Source organism: Carassius gibelio, chromosome B22 (assembly GCF_023724105.1).
Source record: "Carassius gibelio isolate Cgi1373 ecotype wild population from Czech Republic chromosome B22, carGib1.2-hapl.c, whole genome shotgun sequence".
NCBI classification, from domain to species: Eukaryota; Metazoa; Chordata; class Actinopteri; order Cypriniformes; family Cyprinidae; genus Carassius; species Carassius gibelio.
The window spans coordinates 49,260,128-49,265,127 of record NC_068417.1 but is presented as its reverse complement, the minus strand read 5'-3'; the positions used below and the strand labels follow the sequence as shown (position 1 = coordinate 49,265,127).

Below are 5,000 nucleotides of genomic sequence, written 5' to 3'. Positions count from 1 at the left end.
GATTAGATTGGCTGGTCTTTAAATAGCCCTCTCTTTGCAGCAGTCTTCGCTTACGGCCATACCAACCTGGCTATGCCCGATCTCGTCTGATCTCGGAAGCTAAGCAGGTTTGGGCCTGGTTAGTACTTGGATGGGAGACCGCCTGGGAATACCAGGTGCTGTAAGCTTTTTGGACATTTTTCACTTAGTATATAATAATTTTGCCAAAAAATAGAGTCAATGCCCGATCTCTGAATCTTAGCAGGTTTAGGTCTGGTTAGCACTTTGATGAGAGACTGCCTGGGAATACCAGGTGCTTTAACCCTTTCGAGTCGATTAACGCATATATGCGTTTTGAGTCATTTTCACCTGATAACCCTGAAAAGAACTTAAATTACACTCTCAGTTTTAATCGTACAGATAAGAGCAATACATCTATCGAATCTGTAAAGGGTCTAGTTTTTTTTGGATACAGACATAATAACAAAAAACCTTTGTGCACTTATAAAATAAAGATAACAAACAAGGTGCGCTGTCTACAGTCTTTATCTCCGCTGATCGTCATGTACAAACATTTCATTAAAATGAACTGTAACTCCGTGAATACTCAACGAAGAGACATGAGAGAGATATCTATAGAAAGCCTGGAATGTCTACTTTTAAACTAAACAAGTGCTGCCGAAAACAAATATTCTGAGATAAAGTAATCCATATGAAAACAACGCAATGTCTGTTTTTCATATCTCCGCTCATTATATCTAATGTGACCACGCCCCCGCGCTTAACGCGCTATTCAGATTCAAACTGAAGCGCGCGGCTTGAATACGCCCACACAGAAGAAAAAGCAGCGAGACTATTCTTCAAGTTTTTATTTTATTTTACTGTTTGCTTCGCGATGAGAGGACTAAGACATAATTCACCCCAAAAAGATGTGATGTGGTTGAGGATTTGAGAAATGGATTTCCTCAGAAAAAAGAATGAAGCACTTTATTCAGCAGAGATCATAAACATGAGTAAGTCTCTTTTTATTTATTTGTACTAGTTTTCACATAACGTGTAAACATTTTACTAGTTAGACTTTTTCCAAATACTTTTTCCAAACTATAATTCCTGACTAAATGTATAATCAAGTGAAACATTATGAAGTTTCAATAACAATATACAATACTATACCATTCAAAAGCTTGATGTAAATAATATAAATGTGACAAATAGAGATAACTCTAACAAATGTAAAAACAATGCAGTTCTTTCAGTTCCCCCTAAAAAAAACCTGAAAAATATTATCAGCTCTTTTCAACATTAATAATAATAATAATAATGATAATAAATGGGGTTTATTTGGTAGAAAATAAGATTGTTAAAAGGATTTCTGAAGGATTGTGTGAGAAAGGATGCCAAAAAATTTGCCCTCAGAGTGGCACAGTTGAATGAGAGGCTCATTATGCAGCTCATTATGCAGGCCTTTGTCTTCTCAGGTGTAAATCACAATGATATTCATGATAGTTGACGCCTACTCGCATATGACTTTTACCAACAAAAAGTGTTTTAGAAAATTTAAATCAATATATTGTTTTCTGTGAGTGAGTAAACAAGATGATTTTCACATCATTCAGATTGAAAAATTCTAGGCTACAAGCTCCAGTTCTCAACTTTTCCGGCAACCAATTTTATGTATGTGTTTTATTGCCTTATTCAAGTGATTTAACATTTTTAGTTTTTCACTAACCATGCATAACATTTTTTTTCTCAAAAATACAATCATGTACATGAATGCATTTCACATATTATTATAGCCCAGTTTGTGCTGATTACAGTGATATTAGACTTTACCCATTTAGATATTTATAAGAAACTGAAAAAAGCACAAATGTCAGGGCATGACAAAACTTCTCAAGGCCCCAAAAATACCCTTAGACTCCAGAGGGTTAATCTCTTTGGAAAATTTCACGAATTATATAATAATCTTTCATTAAAAAAAAAAAAAAAAAAAAAAAAGAGTCAATGCCCGATCTCTGAATCTTAGCAGGTTTAGGTCTGGTTAGCACTTTGATGAGAGACTGCCTAGGAATACCAGGTGCTTTAAGCTTTTGGGTTTTCTTTCCTACTTATATAATGTACTGGCGATTAGATTGGCTGGTCTTTAAATAGCCCTCTCTTTGCTGCTGTCTTCGCTTACGGCCATACCAACCTGGCTATGCCCGATCTCGTCTGATCTCGGAAGCTAAGCAGGTTTGGGCCTGGTTAGTACTTGGATGGGAGACCGCCTGGGAATACCAGGTGCTGTAAGCTTTTTGGACATTTTTCACTTAGTATATAATAATTTTGCCAAAAAATAGAGTCAATGCCCGATCTCTGAATCTTAGCAGGTTTAGGTCTGGTTAGCACTTTGATGAGAGACTGCCTGGGAATACCAGGTGCTTTAATCTCTTTGGAAAATTTCACGAATTATATAATAATCTTTCATTAAAAAAAAAAAAAAAAAAAAAAAAGAGTCAATGCCCGATCTCTGAATCTTAGCAGGTTTAGGTCTGGTTAGCACTTTGATGAGAGACTGCCTAGGAATACCAGGTGCTTTAAGCTTTTGGGTTTTCTTTCCTACTTATATAATGTACTGGCGATTAGATTGGCTGGTCTTTAAATAGCCCTCTCTTTGCTGCTGTCTTCGCTTACGGCCATACCAACCTGGCTATGCCCGATCTCGTCTGATCTCGGAAGCTAAGCAGGTTTGGGCCTGGTTAGTACTTGGATGGGAGACCGCCTGGGAATACCAGGTGCTGTAAGCTTTTTGGACATTTTTCACTTAGTATATAATAATTTTGCCAAAAAATAGAGTCAATGCCCGATCTCTGAATATTAACAGGTTTGGGCCTGGTTAGTACATGGATGGGAGACTGCCTGGGAATACCAGGTGCTTTAATCTCTTTGGAAAATTTCACGAATTATATAATAATCTTTCATTAAAAAAAAAAAAAAAAAAAAAAAAAAAAAAAGAGTCAATGCCCGATCTCTGAATCTTAGCAGGTTTAGGTCTGGTTAGCACTTTGATGAGAGACTGCCTAGGAATACCAGGTGCTTTAAGCTTTTGGGTTTTCTTTCCTACTTATATAATGTACTGGCGATTGGATTGGCTGGTCTTTAAATAGCCCTCTCTTTGCTGCTGTCTTCGCTTACGGCCATACCAACCTGGCTATGCCCGATCTCGTCTGATCTCGGAAGCTAAGCAGGTTTGGGCCTGGTTAGTACTTGGATGGGAGACCGCCTGGGAATACCAGGTGCTGTAAGCTTTTTGGACATTTTTCACTTAGTATATAATAATTTTGCCAAAAAATAGAGTCAATGCCCGATCTCTGAATATTAACAGGTTTGGGCCTGGTTAGTACATGGATGGGAGACTGCCTGGGAATACCAGGTGCTGTAAGCTTTTTGGACATTTTTCACTTAGTATATAATAATTTTGCCAAAAAATAGAGTCAATGCCCGATCTCTGAATATTTGCAGGTTTAGGTCTGGTTAGCACTTTGATGAGAGACTGCCTGGGAATACCAGGTGCTTTAATCTCTTTGGAAAATTTCACGAATTATATAATAATCTTTCATTAAAAAAAAAAAAAAAAAAGAGTCAATGCCCGATCTCTGAATCTTAGCAGGTTTAGGTCTGGTTAGCACTTTGATGAGAGACTGCCTAGGAATACCAGGTGCTTTAAACTTTTGGGTTTTCTTTCCTACTTATATAATGTACTGGCGATTAGATTGGCTGGTCTTTAAATAGCCCTTTCTTTGCAGCAGTCTTCGCTTACGGCCATACCAACCTGGCTATGCCCGATCTCGTCTGTTCTCGGAAGCTAAGCAGGTTTGGGCCTGGTTAGTACTTGGATGGGAGACCGCCTGGGAATACCAGGTGCTGTAAGCTTTTTGGACATTTTTCACTTAGTATATAATAATTTTGCCAAAAAATAGAGTCAATGCCCGATCTCTGAATATTAACAGGTTTGGGCCTGGTTAGTACATGGATGGGAGACTGCCTGGGAATACCAGGTGCTTTAATCTCTTTGGAAAATTTCACGAATTATATAATAATCTTTCATTAAAAAAAAAAAAAAAAAAAAAAAAAGAGTCAATGCCCGATCTCTGAATCTTAGCAGGTTTAGGTCTGGTTAGCACTTTGATGAGAGACTGCCTAGGAATACCAGGTGCTTTAAGCTTTTGGGTTTTCTTTCCTACTTATATAATGTACTGGCGATTAGATTGGCTGGTCTTTAAATAGCCCTCTCTTTGCTGCTGTCTTCGCTTACGGCCATACCAACCTGGCTATGCCCGATCTCGTCTGATCTCGGAAGCTAAGCAGGTTTGGGCCTGGTTAGTACTTGGATGGGAGACCGCCTGGGAATACCAGGTGCTGTAAGCTTTTTGGACATTTTTCACTTAGTATATAATAATTTTGCCAAAAAATAGAGTCAATGCCCGATCTCTGAATCTTAGCAGGTTTAGGTCTGGTTAGCACTTTGATGAGAGACTGCCTAGGAATACCAGGTGCTTTAAGCTTTTGGGTTTTCTTTCCTACTTATATAATGTACTGGCGATTAGATTGGCTGGTCTTTAAATAGCCCTCTCTTTGCTGCTGTCTTCGCTTACGGCCATACCAACCTGGCTATGCCCGATCTCGTCTGATCTCGGAAGCTAAGCAGGTTTGGGCCTGGTTAGTACTTGGATGGGAGACCGCCTGGGAATACCAGGTGCTTTAAGCTTTTGGGTTTTCTTTCCTACTTATATAATGTACTGGCGATTAGATTGGCTGGTCTTTAAATAGCCCTCTCTTTGCTGCTGTCTTCGCTGCTGTCTTCGCTGCTGTCTTCGCTTACGGCCATACCAACCTGGCTATGCCTGATCTCGTCTGATCTCGGAAGCTAAGCAGGTTTGGGCCTGGTTAGTACTTGGATGGGAGACCGCCTGGGAATACCAGGTGTTGTAAGCTTTTTGGACATTTTTCACTTAGTATATAATAATTTTGCCAAAAAATAG

At 38.9% G+C, this 5,000-nt stretch overlaps 8 non-coding genes across 8 annotated transcripts; all 8 read left to right on the top strand.

Annotated features, from left to right (window-relative positions):
* Positions 1 to 48: 48 nt before the first annotated feature.
* LOC128009553 (5S ribosomal RNA) lies at positions 49 to 167 on the top strand. The gene has a single exon (XR_008181261.1). It is a non-coding gene; the product is annotated as a 5S ribosomal RNA (ribosomal RNA).
* Positions 168 to 2,152: 1,985 nt separating this feature from the next.
* LOC128009551 (5S ribosomal RNA) lies at positions 2,153 to 2,271 on the top strand. The gene has a single exon (XR_008181259.1). It is a non-coding gene; the product is annotated as a 5S ribosomal RNA (ribosomal RNA).
* A 375-nt stretch (positions 2,272 to 2,646) lies between these two features.
* Positions 2,647 to 2,765, top strand: LOC128009550 (5S ribosomal RNA). The gene has a single exon (XR_008181258.1). It is a non-coding gene; the product is annotated as a 5S ribosomal RNA (ribosomal RNA).
* Positions 2,766 to 3,147: 382 nt separating this feature from the next.
* Positions 3,148 to 3,266, top strand: LOC128009548 (5S ribosomal RNA). The gene has a single exon (XR_008181256.1). It is a non-coding gene; the product is annotated as a 5S ribosomal RNA (ribosomal RNA).
* Positions 3,267 to 3,772: 506 nt separating this feature from the next.
* Positions 3,773 to 3,891, top strand: LOC127997676 (5S ribosomal RNA). The gene has a single exon (XR_008170538.1). It is a non-coding gene; the product is annotated as a 5S ribosomal RNA (ribosomal RNA).
* A 376-nt stretch (positions 3,892 to 4,267) lies between these two features.
* On the top strand, positions 4,268 to 4,386 carry LOC128009547 (5S ribosomal RNA). The gene has a single exon (XR_008181255.1). It is a non-coding gene; the product is annotated as a 5S ribosomal RNA (ribosomal RNA).
* A 221-nt stretch (positions 4,387 to 4,607) lies between these two features.
* On the top strand, positions 4,608 to 4,726 carry LOC128000239 (5S ribosomal RNA). The gene has a single exon (XR_008173028.1). It is a non-coding gene; the product is annotated as a 5S ribosomal RNA (ribosomal RNA).
* Positions 4,727 to 4,834: 108 nt separating this feature from the next.
* On the top strand, positions 4,835 to 4,953 carry LOC127999096 (5S ribosomal RNA). Its single transcript, XR_008171921.1, has one exon. It is a non-coding gene; the product is annotated as a 5S ribosomal RNA (ribosomal RNA).
* Positions 4,954 to 5,000: the final 47 nt, after the last annotated feature.